General features: G+C 47.6%; 2 long non-coding RNA genes across 2 annotated transcripts; one reads left to right on the top strand and one right to left on the bottom strand.

Moving 5' to 3' along the window:
- Positions 1 to 849: 849 nt before the first annotated feature.
- Positions 850 to 3,691, bottom strand: LOC115280376. The gene is made up of 3 exons (XR_003903750.1): positions 3,639 to 3,691; positions 1,549 to 1,621; positions 850 to 1,033 (listed from the first exon to the last, which is right to left on the bottom strand). It is a non-coding gene; the product is annotated as an uncharacterized LOC115280376 (long non-coding RNA).
- Positions 3,692 to 17,361: 13,670 nt separating this feature from the next.
- LOC115280371 lies at positions 17,362 to 18,966 on the top strand. Its single transcript, XR_003903749.1, has 2 exons — positions 17,362 to 17,524; positions 18,563 to 18,966. It is a non-coding gene; the product is annotated as an uncharacterized LOC115280371 (long non-coding RNA).
- Positions 18,967 to 19,659: the final 693 nt, after the last annotated feature.

Below are 19,659 nucleotides of genomic sequence, written 5' to 3'. Positions count from 1 at the left end.
CTCAGGTGATTATGATGTAGCAAGTCTGGGCAGCCCTTCAATGGGCCAGGATTTAGAAGACCACATTCCTCATGGCCAAAGTGTGCAGACTCTTTGCTTCCCTCCATCCAGTTGCCCTGGGGACCACCTGAGAACAAATGTGTTCTCCTAAGAGTCCTACTTCCTCCACTTGCAACTCTCCATGTATCTGTTAGATAAACCCAGGACAGCTCAATTTCTTCTTTCCACTCTGGATTAAATGCATTTTCCCCCAAGAAGATAGACTTAATCTAAAATAGTTCTGCATCCATGTGGATACCCAAAAGAGAATCAAGTGGATATGTATGGCCATGTATTTATATGATGCCTGGACACAAGGAAGGATGCTTCCAAAGAGGAGTTTTGGGAGCTGTAACAATGTGTGGGTGTGACGTCAACTCAAAGCCCTCAAGAGCAGGCTTTCTTACATTTTTCCCCCCTCAGGACCCCGTTCTGCTTGTTTATGTGGATTATACTCATTGATATTTACTGCATTAAAAATTAAAAGTGAGAATATTCAATATTTATGGATTAATTTACAAGTAACAGTAATTAGCTCATTACCTATTAACATAAATATCTTTTATATTGAAAGTAACTATGTCTCCCCCCCAAAATAATTAGTGAGAAGGGTGACATTGTTTTAACTTTTGCAACTCTCTTTAAGTTTGGCTTAATAGAAGACAGCTGGATTTTCATATCTTCTGCATTCAATCTGTTGCAATATGTTGTTTTGATGGAAATATATAAAGAAAATCAGGCCTCACACAAATATGTAGTTGGGGGGGAAGAGTATTTTAATCTGCTTCTGCACTCAATCTGTTGTGCTATTACATGCCATGTAACCTCTGGAAAATTCTACCATATCCATTAGAGAATGAAAAGGAAGATGGCAAATAGCAACCTCGTGCTGCGGTGAAAATAGTTTTGGCCTCACACATCTCCCCCCTGAAAGGTTCTCAAGAACAGGGCCCTCCAGCCTCCAGGATCTGGACCACCCTTTGAGGACTGCTGCCTGAAAGAAAAACAGTGTTCATTTGCTTGCCAATAGCATTGCTATTACCACTGTCTTGGATGCAAATCAGATGCAGGGTTTGGGGGGTAGGGTAAGGGACCATATGCATCTGTTTGCAAAGCTGGTTAAAGCATAATCATAGGCAGTTCTGATTGAGGCTCCCAGACAGCACCTCAGGAGGTGATTCAGCCTGTCTCTGCTGGGGCCAGGTTTGTAGTCCTACTCATAGGAGCCACTCAGAGCATGTCCAGGACTGGGGACAAGTGATTGCTTAGACTGAGGAGCACAGTGGTCAATATTCCCCTCAAAAGCTAGGGTGTTTGTTGGGGTGCTGAGTGATGGCAACAAATAGCACTCCTTGTTGGCTCAGAGGTGTTTGCTGAGTGAGGCTGACCCAGAATCACAGCTGCCAGCCCAGCTACCCTGGTCCCCTTCACTGTCTGTGTTGACACAGCTTTTGCCACCTTCCGATATACTATGCAATGTACTTATTGGTTATGATTATTATTTATTACCTACAGATCCATGAGATAAGGATCTTTCTTTTCTGTTTCATTTGCTTTTGTATCCCCGGGACAAGAACAGTGCCTGAAATGGAGCAGGTGCCAATACCTATTAGTCTTATGAATGAACTGGTTAAGATTTACTGAATGAGCAGAGGAGAATCTCAGCTTCCTACACAGAGCCTGGACCCAGGAGAAGGGGAAGGATGAGCTGAGCAAGCCCAGTTTCTTCTTCCCAGATTTGTGACACCGATTAGGACATTCCTTTTTCCTTGGGTGATTGAAGGGCAAACAAATAGAAGTTGGGAATGTGACATCTCCACATGAAAGGAAACATTAGGACTAGAGAAGCACCCACTGTGACTTTCCTCAACCGTCTGTGCCTATTAAGCTGTGGTCAGCCAGAGGGTGGAACAGAGAAGGAGATGGGAAGACCTTTTTGCTCCTCCTTCATCAGGCATGCCCCTGGTGCCATCCTCTGCACATGGGCTCTTTATCTCCCTACTGCTTCTCAGCTCCAAGCCCACCCTTCAAGTCCACCTTCAATTTGGGGCTGGGACTCTGCAAACCAAATTTCCCAGACTCCCTTGGCAGTTGGCTTTGTTAGGTATGGTGTGCCAAAGGGAGATAGGCAGGAGACTGGAAGGAAGAACACAGTTGGGGAGAATGGGGGGGCATTCTTCCTGTCCCAAGTGCTAGCCTCACCACCTCCTCAGAGTTATTAACAATATCCAGACTGTGTCTCTCCTGAGTTGCATGGAGCTTGGACTCCAGCATCTGCACTGGGAGTGCAACTTCTAGGGATGACTCTACCTCTTTCCTTTTGTTCCCATAGTCAGGGATGGTAGCAGCTTCCTGTACTTATTCATCTCTCTGCTACTCTTCCTTTTCACTCTTTCTACCCTCCTCCCACCCCCCACACCTGTGCACCCAAATCCCTTCATTGATTGCCCTCTATCTGAAATGCCTGTGATGGCTCCTCTTGCCTGACTGCATGGCCCTGACTGGGACATCTTTGGAGATGCTGCTGGGACCACTGGTGAACAAGTTAGAATTGATCCCCAGAGGGCTCTTATGTGGGTCAGAAAATCTTCATTAATTAAATCTACTACACTGCTAGAAATTCACTTGCATTCCATTTCTCTTTCCTAATTATGTCTTTCTACATGTTCTCCATACATCCATGTTCATCCAAAACAGTCCAGGTTAATGACTGTTGTTGCATCTTAATTATTAATAGATCCTCCTTTCTTTCTGAAAAATCATCCTACTTTGGGTGATAAATTATTTGGTCATTCTAAATATAGACCGTTATATGTTCTGCAATAAAATCAAGTGATGTTAAGATACTCCAGCAATAAAATACCAATTACAACATGTTCCAAATTTGAATATCAGCCCCTTCTCATCATGAACATTCTAGGAAGGAATTAAAGTCCAATGATTAAGTTAAATTCCAAAGATATTAAAGTCCAAAAGATTTAAAGTCCAAAATCATATTCTCTTCCCTTTTTGATTTAACGTTCAAAGAAAATTAAAATCTAAATTTCCTCCCAATTTGCTATTCAACTCCTACATTCTATTTCTCAGTGTTTCAAGGCCATGCACCAAATGTTGGAGTTGAGAGGTCCAAAAATAGCCTCTCTCTACCCCGTGAGAGCTTTGAGCAGATTATAAAATAAAACAAAGGATGACAGAGGGAGAATAAAACACCCTTATTACAAATAAATATGGCTTGTACCTTCAGGCAAGAGAACATACTAAGAATGAAATCTAGAATGAGACTTCCCCATTGAGCTTCTCTCTCCAGAGGCTATGATCATTATACCTCCTTATGCAAGGAAATATCTGCCTATCAAAAATGTGTTTTCTTTTCATACACCTCTTATTTGATCACTGACATCTTTCCTTTGCTCCCCATCCAGCCTCTATCAACTCTTTCCTAAGACACGCATTCCCACCCCAGCCTCCTTAACAGGTGTGAAACAGAGGGCAATTGCTTTCACCTCTTTGGTGATTGGCCCATGGAAGCTTAGCCACATTTTCCTCTAGGCAAAGCTGGAGTAAAATTAAAGGAAAAACAATGCTTCTTGATCACCTACCTCCCTACCTGCTCTTGATTCCAGAATCCACAAAGGGTCATGCTCAGTAGACCTAACAGGAAATTCTTGGCACGTTAAAAAAGTTTTTAATGTTTATTTATTTTTGAGAGAGGGAAACAGAGCATGAGCACGGGAGGGACAGAGAGAGAGGAAGACACAGAATCAGAGCCCAAATATCAGCACAGAGCCAGACAGGGGGCTCAATCCCACGAACCATGAGATCATGACCTGAGTTAAGTTCGACCCTCAACTGACTGAACCACCCACATGCACCTTGGTACATTTTTAAAAAGAATACTAGCATTTGCTTACAAATCACCAGGCTGTTTCTGAGGGAAATTTGTGCTCTCAGTGACCCCCAGGGTCCACCTTCCTGGAAACCACCTTTCTTATGCTTTTACTTGAAATGGAAAGAGAAAAGCCCAGGTCCTCACCATAGCAAGAATGTATGCTGGAGTGGGCCCACTTTGGTGTACTTGCCATGCCTACAGTCCCTTCTGAGGGACACTGTCCTGTACAGCACTTAATGCTTAGGCCAACATTTGGCTTAGCACCATGTGACCTAACACCTCCTAGCCAAAGCAGATTAGACCAAGGAAGACCCCCAATCCACGGAAGCTCATCTACAGACTGATCCACAAACTATGGCCAAGAGACAACCATTTAAGTGGGAATTGAAACCCAAAGTTCATGATCTAGGATTCAAACAAGGGAGGTCACAATGGACCATCTAAAACCCATAAAACAATAGGACTCATGGATAGGCAGAGGAAATGGACTGATAGAGAAAGGACAATGGTACAGTTGTGCAGAAAAATACAAACAGAGACAGGAAAGGGGAGAGGGAAGGGGAGGGAGAGAGAGAAAGAAGGAGAGGGAGAACACAGTTTGGAGGAATCCATCCACAGAGATACCTTGGATCCTGACAGTTGTTCAATTCTTTCCATGTCTCTCCTTATAATAACCTCCCTTTTCCTTGACCTGAGTGCGGCATATCACTGTGTCTTATCTGACTAGAATAGTTCATTTCCATAATTGTATTATCAAACTGTGATGAGTGATTCCCTAGAAAACTATGCTCATATGAGCTTCTTCTTCTTCCTACCTACCTGTCAGATGCCTTGAGCTACAAACTTTGGGAAGAAACTATGAATATATAATAGAGAGTTTGGCAAGATTGGCACTTTGGGAAGAAAGGATAAGCAGACATGTGAATTTTTATAATATTCTTTAGGTTTCTATGAGGTTTGGAGGTTAGGGTAAGAGAAAAGTCACCCATAGAAAAATCCATGCCAGACTAAAGAATTCTTCAGGCCACATGAAGAAATAAGGGAGGTTTCTTCAAGGACATCATGGTGCTGGTAAAATATTAATTGACTTTCTCTTACTTCTAGGAAATAGAACAAAATCATGTCCTCACTGTCATCTTGCAACCCAAGACAGACACTGATCCTTTCCTACATCTGGGGATGTTGAGGCCTGGATGAGACCCTTCCAAGCAAAAGTAAAGAGGCTTTGTATATAAGGACCCACAGATGTAAGCTGCAGTAACGTGGAACCCAGAAGCTGGATCCATCATCAAGACCAACAGGTGTCCTCAGGAAACAGGGCAGTTGTCCTGACAGAGCTGCAAGGGCCAAGAGGCTTAGTGGACCAGCTTTCAAAGCAGGGTGAATGGGAGGAGGGATGGTGAAAGAATTTAGCACCAAGCCATGCCCTGGAGGGAATAACAGAGTGACAAGCTGGAAGATTGGCAGATGTGGATCCCCACACGAGACCTGAGATCCTGGCACTTGATGACTCACAGAGCATCTTCTCTCCTTATCTTCAGGAAAGGCTTGGGGCTATTTGGGGCTGGTAGGCCAGATCAGCTCATCCATCCAAAGAATGTAGGTCTGTGGACAATGCCCACTTGCCAGTACCGTTGCTGGTCCTACTGGAGAAACACATCCAAGTCCCTGTGACGCACACCTGTTACAGCCATAGATGAGTGCCATCTTTCTTCTTGGAGATTTCCCATATTGAGCAATATTTCCCGAGGAGCAATAATGATGATTGATTTTGATCTGGAAATAAGAAAAGGCTCACTAGGGACATTAATGGAACTTCTCCCAGAAGTAGTATCTCTTAAGAAATTCTAGGGGTGGTGCCTGGGTGGCTCAGTCGGTTAGGTGTCCAATCTGACTTCGGCTCAGGTTATGACCTTGCAGTCAGTGGGTTTGAGCCCTGTGTCGGGCTCTGTGCGGACATCTCAGAGCCTGGAGCCTGCTTCAGATTCTGTCTCCGTCTCTTTCTCGGCCCCTTCCCTACCCATGCGCTCTCTCGCTCTCTCTCTCTCTCTCTCTCTCTCTCAAATATAAATAAAACATTAAACAAATAAAAAAAAGAAATTCTAAAACAAGTGGCCACCCCCTGCTCATTGGCCTCCTCATGGCATAGTGTTCCCAGCCTGGGTTCTAGGATAAATCCAGAACAGTCTTGCATCCAATAAGAGAGTTCATTTATGACAAGGAGGCACTGTGTGATCTGTGGAACAAATGAGACATGTGTACCCCAAAGGCAGAAAGTTCAGCCAGTTTTACTAAAAATTTCCAGTCTGTAAAATGTATAACTTAGGAAGCTATATCATATTGAATTATCTTAATCCTCACCAAAACAAAGAAGTTAGTGAGGAAGTCCAATGAGACAAAGCTAAGATTGACAGTTCGACTTAGCCAAATAGCCAAATGATCTGGTGCACATACTAGAATGTTATTAAAGAACCCCTGGATAATTTATTTTATTAAAGAGCAAGGAGTTAGCAGCAGAAAGACAGATTCCAGGAGCCCAGGGGGAAGCCAGCAGTGAAAGTGAGGAGTCTGGACCCCCTTAGCGTCCTCTCCTAGAGAGCCGCTACACTCTCAGCACCCACAACAGCGCCCCACATGTACTCCCTGCCATGCCCCCCTCTCTCTCTCTCTCTCTCTGTCTCCCTCCTTCAGCCTGAACTAAGTAGCTCTGACCCCGATGGGAAGAAAACAGAGACTGAAAATGTCATCATCCCTGACAACTGAGAGTTGAGGGAGTAACCCCAAAAGTCAGGGAAAGGAAATGAGATCTCAACAGACAGCCATACGCGGCACCCAGCACACACCCTCGCAGGGCCCGCCGCTGGGCACAGCCCTAGCACACTTGTGCAGCAGAGGGGTTGGGGGGCAGGGGAGGGAAGCCTGCTCTTGGAGTAAGAGAAAGAGCATTTACACTAATGCAGAGCTGGGTGTGCAAACTGGGTGTGCAAGCGTGGCCCGGTACGGCAAGCATTGCTCTTCAGAGGAGAGAGCCTCATGGAGTATTGTAGTCACTCAGGTTGGTCCCCTGAGCCAGTCTCCATGGACTCCAGTTTAAACTCATCAGGGCTGCTTGTCCCTCTCTGTCAACATACGGCACAGAGGTGCCCTGGTGCTCAAATCACCAAGGCCTGGATGGCGGTGGTCAGAGCAAGGAGGGGCCCCGTGTGCAGCACACGGCCGCTCAAGGCAGCAGAGGCTCAGGGTGGCACAGAGACAAAGCTCTGGGGACTGGGAAGACATCGCACAGACAATTTGCTCTAGCCAGCATTTACAACAGGGTTCCATGAGAATGAGTCCCGTGAGGAGCAGGGGAAGATGACCATCCGGCATGCCACCTCGCAAGGCAGGGCTGAACACCGGGCAGCAGCAGACAGATCTGTCGCTGGGTGACGCCCTCTGGCAACTGCAGGGGAGAACGTGGCCTTCGATACCAGGTGAAGGCAAAAATCAGGCAAACAGGGACTGCACAATACAACAATTCAAGTGAAACAATAAAATAATTCAAGAGGAGAAACTACAGGCCCTGTCATTCATCGTGCTTGAAAGTCATTCTTCTACAATGCAAATTTGGTGACATCAGATCCTGTTTAAAATCAGTGCCTTTTCTCCATTCCACACACCCTGCCTCAGCTCATACCGTAACTAACTAGCACTTCGAAAATTGCAATAGTCTAACTTGCCCCCTCCCCACAAGCAACATCTTTCTGAACCTCAGCTCCTGATGTGTCCCAAGTGCTGTGCTAGGTACTTCCTTATGCTTCGTTTCATTTAATTTCATTGTCACATTCTCCCATGAAGCAAGTTTCAGTATCTGTATTTTACAGACGAGGAAAGTGAGACTCAGAAAATGTACACAAAATGGCAAAGCCAAGTAGCCAACAGTGGGGTATGACTTCTGAACGTGGGCTTCCCGACATCCTATCTCAGGAGTGTGGGCCAGCATCAGCATTTCCCTGCCCTCCCCGCCCTCCACTTGCTTTTGGGTCCTCAAAGCCCAGGGGACAGGGTGCCTGGGTGGCTCAGTCGGTTAAGCTTCTGACTTTGGCTCAGGTCATGATCTCATGGTTCATGGGTTCAAGTCCCATGTTGGGCTCTGTGCTGACAGCTCAGAGCCTGGAATCTGCTTCAAATTCTGTGTCTCCCTCTCTCTCTGCACCCCCCCGCTCACTCTCCATCTCTCTCTCAAAATAAAATAAAGACATTAAAAAAAAAAAAAGCCCAGGGGCAACACTAATCGATCATGTCCCCTACATGCCTTTCCCGATTCGCTGCGGCCTAGGAGCTAGCCAACCCTCACCATCACCTCTGTCCTGCCTGTGCTCCCCTCTTCATCCCTCTCCCCACCAGCCCTCGAGGACCCCCGAGTTTACTACAACTTCATACCCCTTTTCCTGGGAAAAGATGAATAGACCCTGTCCCTGTCCCACAGTATTTCTGAGGAAAGAGGTGGGGCCCAGGCAGGGGCTGTGTGAACAATGGCTGTTATGACAGGACTTTCAGGACTGGGTGAAGCGTGGCACTGTCACAATGCCTTGCATTTTGTCTCTTAATCATCCCCTGGCCTATCTGGTAGGTTCCGGCCATTGAAATCTGGTAACAGCCAGTGATAAAGGGCCATTGTGCTTCTTTCCTGAACAGAACTGGGCTGTCATTCCCAATGTAGATAGGATCTGCACCGTGTCACTCAGAATTTGCTGTGCCACTGTCCCTGCTGGTCCTTACTGTCCCCTAACAAAGCAGCCAGGTGTTGCCCAGAGCCTGAGCGCCACAGCCCGAGTGGCGCTGCTGGGCCTTGATGCCCTTTGGAGACTGGCTCATGTCCTTCCTTTAAAGTCGGGATCTCAAGACCAATCCAGGATGGAGGACAGACCAGTAATAGAGCTGCAGGGCCAGCTCTCAGTCACTTGTTTGCTCCTGTAGCCTGTGGTCTCACTTCTTGAATCAGATCCTTGAGGGCCAATGCTTCCTGAATGATGTTATGACCCTTATGAACAAGGCTTCTTCAACCTGAATGTGTATATCAATCACCTGGGACCCTTTGGAAATACGGGTTTGGATTTGGCCTGAGAATCTGTGTGCAGGTATGGGACCCCGTTTTCCTCAGCCAGGCTGAGAGGTTTGCTCGGCCCCCAGTGGGGAGGCGAGAGCTGACTGTGTGACACTTGGAGGGAGCCGCTCAGCTGGAGCTGGCCAGGACGCCAGCTGTCCTCACAGCAGATGCCCAGACAGAGCAGCATGGGTCAGCCCTGGGGAAGGAGTTGAAGCGGAGGAGAGCCAAACTAACGCCATGACAGGCTTAAAATAAGCCTTAGAAACTAGACGGCCTAAGTTTCAGCTTCCCTGAAACAATGAGGCAATTACACCTTGCTCAAGACTAGAAGAACCGCCCCTAAACAGGTCAATCGGTAAGGACCAAGAGGATGCTTAACATTCCTTAGGTCGGGGCTTGAGGGCTGGGGACCATAGATAGCTGCTTAATGTTAGTTAGCCCATCACTAGCCACTTGCCCTAGGCCCAACCCCAAACGTCATGATTGGGTCCCGCCAAATGTAACGGACACCCTAGAGATTTTGAGTGGTTAAGATTGTTACTAGGGGCTGTTGTATGATAATGATTGATTACTGTGCCTATGTCATAATTTTCTGTAAGCCCCCTTTCCAAACCCCACAAAAACCCTGCTCAGCTATTGTTTGGAGCTCTCAGCACAGATCCACTGTGTTGGTGAGGTCTGAGAGACCGAGCTTAAGCCCGAATGAATGTCCTTTGCTTTTGTATATGTGACTCGATCTCCCTGGTGGTCTCTGGTTTTTGGGGATATTGCAATATGGGCATAACATAAAGAAATCATCAGAGATGCTCACAGGAGAAAACAAAATTTTAAAAAGAGCCCCACAGTTGTATTAGTTAGAAGGTGAAAAACAGGGGTCGGGGGTGACCTATACGTAGTATGAGGAGTCCACACAGAGGAAAACCCAGGCCTTACCCACATCGATCTGTCTTTCTTCCTTCCCATCTTTTCCCTTTCCATGTCAACTCCAGGAGGCCGACTCTGCCCCTCCCTCAAGGAGAGAGCCGGGCAAGAACTCGGTCAGCCGCCTTCCTGGGCTCGTCTGCTCTCGCCACGTGCCACCAGTGGCCTTGTGCCCAGTACCACTTTGACTGCTTACGACAGCTCACGGTCACCAGTGGCTCTGAAAATGGGTCACAGCGGGCCGGGCTGTGTCAGAATCCCCAGGGCGCCTTGTAAAAAGGCCGAGTTCTAAACCTAGAAATTCTGACGCAGTAATGTATGGGAAGGAGCCCAGGAACCCACAAGCACTTGTAAGCTCCCCAGGCGATTCTGAAGCACAGCCAACCTTGTAAAGTACCGATTTCCGCTACACAATACTACTGTCCAACCGTTAAAAAGGATGTTAACAAAAGGCATTTGAATGTCAATATGATAGAAAGGATAAATCTGTATCTACACTTTGTAGTATATACTAGCATAATTCCAATTTTATAAATACACACACAATTTTGTAAATATGCATATTAGATACATAGATACTAGGTGGTAGGGTGGTAGGATCATAGGATTTTCCTTTTATCTCTTACTTGGTTTTCTAGATTTTCTACAATAAACACGTATTCATTCTGTTATGAGTGTGTATTTTTGTGAAGGCGGGGAGCAGATTATGACATATTTGGTGTGAGTTTCCCAGAAGCATAATGCCTCCTAGAGAAGTGTGCTGTTCCTTCTCTTCTTTTGGAGAAAGTTCACCAGCTTTCTGGTGCTTCAGTGCACTTTTTTGTGCATTCAGTGTGGCTCCGATGCACTTTTTTTGTTCTGACTGGCAAACTGCCTGGCTGGCTTTTGTAAATGAGCACTCATTTCACTGCATTAAATAAATAAGTCAACTGTTTTTTTTTTTTAAAGAATTTTTGCTTTTGTTTGTTTTGGGAGAGAGAGAGCACGAGCAGGGAGGGGCAAAGAGACAGGGAGCGTGAGAAAATCCCAGGCAGACCCCATACTCTGAGCCCAATGTAGAGCTCAATTTCCTGACCTGAGCTGAAATCAAGAGTCCAAACACTTAACGAACTGAGCCACCCAGGGGCCCCTCACCATTTTTTATTTTTAACAAGAGTTAAGGAGGAGGTCGGGGACCCGGGCATGTATTCAGGACAGGACTCCAGTCAGCAGGAAATGGCAGGCCTGAGAGCACAGAAACAGAGGCTAACATTAACATGGTAGGGAAGAGGGGTGACTGCGGCTGTGAGGAGGCTCCTAGGCTCCCCCCTCACCTACTGAATTCGGGGCACAGCCACGCCAGGGCTGTGTCTGCTACTGTCCATCCTGGAACAGGAAGTGGGGAAGATCTGATTCATGTCCAGTTTTACTACCACTGGCTGTGTTTAGCACTGGGTACCCAAATGAAATGCTTTTCATCTCCATTTTCTCACCTGCAAACGGGAATAGCAAAACCCACCTCCAAGTCCTGGTGATAACTTAGAAGCCTAGTGTGGTATCTGGCACAACAGACGGCCCTCAGGAAACACCCCTTCTCTGCCTTCAAGATGGGCTCATGCCAGGGGTGGACAACTGTGCAGGGGTGGGGGCATCAGGGTTCCCTGGGAGAGCCTGGGAGCAGAAGGGCCCAACAAAGCCCGGGGAAGGGGAGGGGCTGCCACGGTCTGGAGTCTGCACAACCACCCAGGGACAGGCTAATGCAGCGCAAAGGGCTCACTGAGAAGCTTGGGTGTCATAGAGGCTCTTCTCTCAGAAGATGGGGGCAACCTTAGGCTTTCTGGTTCCTACATTTCTGACAGATAGCACAGTCTAGAGAGGACGGGCAGGTGGGGTCAGGGGGACCTTGGAACAACACACCTGTGCTACCCTTCTGGTCTCACCACTTACAAGCGAGGCAACGGTCTGTGCCTCAGATTCCCTGTTTGTCAAAAGTAATCAGCACTTTCCTCAAAAGGCTGCCATATCTCTGGCACAGAGCACAATGTAGACGCTCAACAAAATCTTTTTGTGCCCAACCCCTTTACTGGAAATTCCTGCAGATTTGATTCCAGTTAAGTTTCTAGGGCATTAAGTATCTCTCCCACTGATTTCTGAGGGGTTCAGATACTCTTCATTGCCTAAGCACGAAGTTCATGAACTTTCCCTGGCCAAGCCCCAGCCCTGTGAAGGTCCTCTAGCCCGGGTTCCTAGCATCTGAGCCGGCTGCTCAGGCACTCATCCCTGCCCAGAGCATTCTGTCCCAGGGCTGTTTCTGTGTTAAAATGTACTCAGAATTTGTTTTAATCAGGTTTGGTAAGACTTGCAAACACAGATATGATGATCATGAAGGAAGAAGTTTAGGCTCACAGATCTCAAGAAACAGGAGACACACCACACCATGTGGGACCACACATGGGAACAGTACAGTCAGTCAAGAGGCAAAAGAGGTGAGAAGGGAGAGTGTGGCCCAGAGCATTTATTGGGGTGTTCCTAGGAAAGATCAAGGCACGGTAAGTGCACTGAATAGCTTGGGATTGATAGTCTGAATAATCTTTGCAGGCTCTGGGCTGTCGGGACGGTCCCTAGTTGCCCCATGAACCTGGCCTTGCGGTGATTTGGGGTAAGAGGAATACTGACAGTGTGAGAGTTTGATGAAAGTGATGGTTGGGGGTTTGGACTCCAGACTGGCTGGTTTGTATCAGAGACATGCTCCCAGAGAAATCATTTGCTATCTGGAAGAATTTGCTGGCCCAGGGAGGGACAGTCTTTCCTGAAAAAGGCCTTAAATGCCAGAGCATCAAGAACACAAAACATTTCAAAAATATAAGCAATATATAACAGGAATATATAACAGGAATATATAAAAGGAATATATAACAGGAAAGAGAGAGAGAAAGCAAGCAAGCAAGCCAAGACTCCCTAGAGAAATGGCTGATTCTAGAACCAGGACAGGAAATGTACAAGATGAGCCTGGAGCATCTCACAGTGCCAGAAATAAGGAATTCCTCAGGAAAGAAAAAATCCCAGTGATGGGTGCTATCAAAATGGGAAACAGGAGCCAACTGAAAGAGCCCCCTTGGCCAAGCTGGAGTAATTGAGCAACAAAACAAAGAAAGTAGTGTTGGATCATAATCTACAGTATAAAATAAATGTCCATGAGTCCATACTCATAGAAAACTGATTGAATAAACTAATAAATAGAAGAGACAAATCTCCCATGCAAAAGAATTCTAAATAATGTCTCTAGATATTTCACCCTCAAGGGTGTGCAATATAACGCCCATCTGTTAAGTGTGGGCTGCTGATGGTGACTTCCTTCCAAAGAGCACAGTAGGAAAATGGGAATGGAAGAGTAGAAGAATCTGACAAACTACCTCAGCCAGGAGGTCAAGGTTGGCATCGTCATAAATCATACTGATGGCGCTCTCACCCTTGATGTGATGAAATGAGAGTCCACTTTACCTCTGTGTCTTTCCCCAAAATTACATAACGCCAGTGTAATCATGAGAAAACCACCAGAAAAATCCTAATAGAAAGGTATCCTGCGAAATATCTCACCAACGCTCCTCCAAACTGTCAAGGTCATTGAAAACAAGGAGAGCCTGAGAAACTATTACAGCCAGGAGGAGCCTAAGAAGACACGACAACTTAGTTTCCTAGGGATGCTGAAACATCTCAAAATGGGTGACTTAAAACAACAAAAGCTTATTCTCTCACTGCTCTGGAGGTTGGAAGTCTGAAGTCAAGGTGTTGGCAAAGCCGTGCTCCCTCCTGAAACCTCCAGGAAAAGGATCCTTCCTAATTTCCAGCTTCTAGTAACCCCAGGTGCTTCTTGGCTTGTGGATTCTTCACTCCGATCTCTGCCTCCACCGTCACCATCTTCACCCTGTGTGTCTCTCCCCCTTCTTATAAGGACACCTTATAAGGACATTAAGAGGTCACATTGGTGTGACCTCTTCTTAATTACACCTGCACCAACCCCATTCCCAAATAAGGTCACATTCACAGGTACCAGGGATCAAGACTTCAATGTATCTTTTTGAGGGGTGTAATTCAACCCATAACAATCCCCCACACCTGTTATTATCTCCATTTTACAATGAGAAGCCAGGACTTGGTGGAGGAAAAGCAACTTTTTCAGGAGCATGTCACTAACAGAGTGTCAGAGTCAGGTTTCTAACTCAAGTCTGCCTGGTTCTCAAGCACGGGTTTCTCCACTATATTATACAGTTTTTTTCACCCTAGACATCTCTTCTTGCCTTTGCCCTCATGGTCCATCCTCTCAAGTTACAGATGAGCAAACTGAGGTCTAGAAGAGGTAGTGATTTGCCCAGTGTCATATAGGGGGAAAAAACCCAGGCATCAAATTTTGAGATTGGGACTTAAAAAAAAATTCTTTAATGATTATTTATTTTTGACACAGAGAGAGACAGAGCATGACCAGGGGAGGGGTAGAGAAAAAGAGGGAGACACAGAATTCGAAGCAGGCTCAGAACTGTTAGCACAGAGCCAGATGTGGGGGTTGAACTTACAAGCTGTAAGTTACAGTCGGATGCTTAACTGACTGAGTCACCCAGGGGTCCCGAGATTGGGACTTTTAAGTCATGTATTTCAATTCAAAAATGTGTATGGAAATCTGACCACTCATGTTGAGAGAGAGAGAGAGAGAGAGAGAGAGAGAGAGAGAGAGAGAGCGAGAGAGCGAGAGAGGAGCTCTGGAAGCTGATAGGCTCTGAATCTGAAGGTGCCAAATTTATAATAAAAGCGTTGTCCATGGCACTGCTTCTGCAGTTTTCCCTTCCATGCCACTCCTTCTCTACATAGTGACCTAGAAGAGAAAAAGAGAATGCAAAGAAATTCTTAGAACAGGTCATCTGTCTCCTATCACCCATCAGAAGCTGGGGTGTTGTGGGTTCGTGGTGCCCCCAACAAGAAGCCCAGACTGCAGACTCACAGACACACACTCTATCTTCTTCAGCTGCAAAAGTCCTGTGCCTTTTTTTCCCAAGAAGGTTAGGGCCATCGTCGTCGGCACCCACCTCCGTGATTGATTTTACAAAGGCTGAAGCTGTGATGACAGGCTGGAAAGGCCACCACAGTCACTCATCTCCCTTCCTTCCCGATGGCCAGTAACTGGGCCAGTGTTAGGTGGTGTCCTGAGCTGAAAAACGGTCCCGCAAATATGTCAGATCCTAACCTTTGGAACTCGTAAATGTTATAAGGATAAAACGTCCTTATAGATGTGACTAAGCTAAGGATCTTGATATGGAAGATTATACTGGATTATCAGGGTGGGCTCCAAATGCAAGCACGAATGCCAGGAGAAGAGAGCACAGCGTGCGGTCACAGAGAAGCGGGGAGACACTGTGACCACGGAGGCAGAGACTGAAGGAGCACAAGTCAAGCAATGCCAGCTGCTGTCAGAAGCCGGAAGAGGTGAGGAGCGTCTAGATTCTCCTCCAAACCTCAGAGCACAAATAGTCCCAGTGACACCTTGATGTTGGCCCACTGATTTTGACTTCAGACTTCCCATCTCCAGGATGATGCCAGAATAAATGTCGACTGTTTTAAGCTACTAAGTCTCGGGAAATCTGTTACAGCAGCCTCAAGAAAATAATACATTACCAAGTGGGAAGAACTCTTTGAAGCCGATGTAGGTTTCCTGATTTATACTAATCACTGCAGGAGTGAGATGCTGTCCGGTGATGCCCACTGCACAATCTTTGCTGAGAATGAAGTTCTTCCGAGCTCTGGGCTCCCACCTGATTACAGAAGAAGTTAGAGCTAAAAGAAGCCAATATGCAGTGTAATTACCTTACTTTTTAGATGAGGAAGAGAGGATCCAGGGATGTTATTTAGCTCGTCTAAGATCAGTTAACCAGTTCCTAATGAGTAAAGCTGTTTGAGGTCTCTAGACCTAGCGCACAGCAATGTGCTACACACACACACACACACACACACACACACGCAATTGGATCATAATGACAAGAACACATTCAGTGAAGTAATGACAGAAATAGGGAAAAAATAAATCAGGATCTAGGGAAAACATGATTAAAAGATTAAGATCAAAGCAAAAAAAATTAGCGAAATACACAGACTCCCTCAGAGCCAACACACTATCTAGAGTTAAGCTACAAAAGAGATGAAAGGAAGGGAAGGAAGGGTGAAGGGAGGAAGGGGGGAAGACAGAGGGAGACAGAGAGAAGTTTGCACAGGAAGCTGAGGCAGATCTTTCCTCAAGGGATTTTTTTTTTTTTAAACAAAGGGAGCGTTGTGTTGAGAAAGGATCGAGGAGCAAAAAAAAAATTGCCAAGGGACACTGCAGCCCGCCGAGGTTGGTGCCCGTGGGTGTCTGCTCTCTGGGTGGCCGGGGCCTTCCTCCTGCACTGGTGAGAGGGACAGGCTCGGGCTGTGACATCACTGGTGAGAGAAGCACAGAGAGGTCTGAGCATTCCAGTGGCCCCTGCCTCTTCTCTGCCTGGTCCCCTGACTGCCTCTTCCCTGCAGGAAGCCAAAGAGAGGATGCGGACAGCGACTGGGAACCCTTTTAGGGCACTTCCGAATCTGAGTGGGAGGTCCTCTCCCAAGGGACAGATGAGCTACCCGAAGGCTAGTGCCGGGCGACTCCTTTCCCCACATCTTTGCTGGATCACTCTCAGCATTCTTCGAGCATCTTCCAGAGCAAACACTGGCCCTCCGTGCTCCTTCCAGCCGAGGCCTCACCGCTCTCTTTTCCCAACCGCCTTCACCCCGCTTAGAGACACCCCGCTTTCACTTGCGTGCCCTGTGCATCTGCACATGCGCATCAAGCCACTGAAACCGTCCTTTCTCCCACAGGATGAGCACTTGTCCCGCCAGCTCTAGGGAGGGCTAAAATACTTTCGTGTCGTATGAGACAGGGACCCTCTGTGGGAGCAGGCAATTTCCAGACACCCGGACTGCTCCCTAATCCAGCCTGTGTGTAACGAAGCCAGCAGGTGCTGTGCATCACCCTTTCCGTGGCCTGCCCTGGCTGCCACCACCCTCAGCTCCGACCTGAGCTCGGGCCCCCAGGATCCTGATCTTTCCCTTCTGGTCAGTTCAGCAGCTGCCCCGGGTTCCCAGCCTGCCCTTCGGGGAGGCGTCTCCAGGTGCCCTAAGCAGCCACTGCCTCCACTGTCCCAGAGACAGCACTTCCTAAGCGGAGGCCTTACCAGCATCCCCAGGGTTCCTCACTAATGTTCAAGTCCTTCCAGGCAGACCTCTCTTTGAGGGATCCCCCTGATGTGGGACAAACCTCTCTGGTCCCCCAAGTTGTCTCAATGTGAGGAACATTGAACTTCCTTTCTGGCCCTGCTCATCACGTCCAATGCTCTGCCCTCCAAACAGAAGGAAGCATTGTGACCTCATCCCTGACCGCACCCGCTGCCCTGAAATTCTACCTGCAGCTTCAAGAGATGGTATACTTCCGCCTTTCTGTTATGACACTAATGTGCTCAACTTCTTACAACTTGTAGAGCCACGATGGGATTTCTGGAGGAAATGTTCAATTGAGGAGAGTGGCGAGGAGGAGAAGCAGAACGTGGGTAAGAGAACCCAAGGTTAGAACCAGGGAACTGGCACAACCCAACGTTCTAGCAATGAAGTAAAAGAAGGGAGAGAAGGGGCTGCAAAGTCACTTGGCAGCAGGGGAAGATGAGCACCCTTGGGTGCAGGAGAGAGAACCTGGGGAGTGGCTAGTAGAGACCTAGACACGTGGGCAGAGCCGGAGCTGCCGCCGCACCCGGTCCTGGAGCCATCACACTGGGCCAGGTGGGGCAGGTTTGCCTGTGGTCCCCTCTTCTCACCCCACCCGCGGCAATCCTCCTGTGCTGGGTGGAGTCAACCTTCTGGTCCCAGAATCCTGCACTTACATGGTGAAAGGGAGTCTGCCAATACGATAAAGTGAAGGATCTTGGGATGGAGAGATTATGCTAAAATATGGGGGGCTGAGTGCGATCACAGGAGCCTTATAAGAGGCAGGCAGGTGGCTCAGTATAAGGAGGAGGAGAGGAGAGGTGACAATAGAACAAGAAGTTGGAGAGGAGTAGAATACAGCCTGCTTCTAGGCTCCGAAAAGACAGCGAATAGATTCACCCCTAAAGCCTCCAGAAGGAACACAGCCCTGCAGACACCTTGCTTGTAGACTTCTGACTTCCAGAACTATAGGAGGATAGATGTGTGTTGTTTGAAGCTACTAAGTTCACGGTAGTTTGTTACAGAGGTAATAGGAAAGGAGCACACTTTCGTGTAGTGCAGGGAAGGTTGATCGGTGCACAGCGGGAGCTCTGGACTTCTGCCAAAACGTCAGGGGGCAAGATATGCTGCAAAAGGCATTGGCACTTCCCAAAGCTCCACTTCCTGCTCCTGGCTCATTTGCCCATTTAGAACAATGCTCTCTAAGCTGCCAACAAGGTTATCTGTAAAGGTGACAAGGTCAGTGTCCACGCAGGGCCCTATGCAATCTCTTCCCAGTTGACAGCATTGCATTTGTTAAGGCCAGTGGGGCTCAGCCCTTCTGCCGGTCGCCAAGCCTATTAACTGAAGCATGACCATGTCTTACCCTGTCACTGTGGGGACACCAGGGGCCTGCTCTTGTTTCCCGACTCACACCCAGATGGAGCAAAGAGAGCCAGGAAAAGCAAATTCAGGCAGACCGCAAGGATGCAAAGAAAGCACTTCTCCAGCCCAGATAGAGCATGGGGCCAGCACCAGCGACACCACCATTGTGCCAACAGCCCCTGCCAACCATGGCTGGCATCCCAGATGCTTGCAAATTGAAGGCGAAGACACAGGAGGCCTCTGGCTGCCCGCAGGCTCCATTTCCCCACTCTGTGTGTCTTCGTCCCTTCATAAAAGCAATTTCCAAGCTACTTCCCTGCAGAGCATTAGCATAAAAGAGGTCTGGCAGTACCATCCTGTTTCTTTTATTTGAAGCACATGCTCATTATAGACTTTCTTTCAAATAAATCATATTGCTGGCTGCAAAGGAGAATATTTCTCTGGGCTCACGTGACACGCCGACAAGAAACCACAGCACCATGGTCTCTGTGTCATGGCAGGCACGAGGACCCTGTGCCTCTCTCAAATCTGCAAAGGGCCTGGACTACAGCTAGGTTTCCACCTTGTTCCTAAACGAATACCATGATCCACAGGTACATCTTCTGCGGGAAACATTACTTTGCATGCACCTGCCCTGCTTGAAGAGGCTGGGAGGTGAGGCTGTGGGGCAGCAGGGGCAGGATGGCCAGAATGCCCTGGAAGGCTGTGTAAGGCAGTTGTCGCAGACAGAGGTGAGCCGGCACCAGAGCACAGAGCCTTCTGATTCCAACCCCAATACTCTCCACCAGCCATTCTGTATCATTATTGGTACCCCAGTCCTTGTGCTGGAGGCCCCCAAATTCCAACATGCCTCCAACGGCTGTGTGTAATTTACCAACAGGCTACTCAGTAAACTCATGGTAACCATTTTTCTTACCTAATTTTCTAAACTGGTACAAAGGAGCAGAAAATGGTCCTTGATGGGTCACGGGCCAGGGCACCCAAGTGGGCATGCCCACCCGGCCCCCTGTGGCAGGCACTCCTGGGCAGGGCCACCAACTCTATGCAGGTCCAGCCAGGGCTCCTTCTCTTCCACCTTCATTCTGCCTATAACTGAGCAAGAAATTTAGGCTGGTGTCTT

The sequence above is a fragment of the Suricata suricatta genome, chromosome 2 (genome assembly GCF_006229205.1).
Source record: "Suricata suricatta isolate VVHF042 chromosome 2, meerkat_22Aug2017_6uvM2_HiC, whole genome shotgun sequence".
In the NCBI taxonomy this organism is placed as follows: Eukaryota; Metazoa; Chordata; class Mammalia; order Carnivora; family Herpestidae; genus Suricata; species Suricata suricatta.
This window is presented reverse-complemented; position numbering and strand designations above follow the sequence as displayed.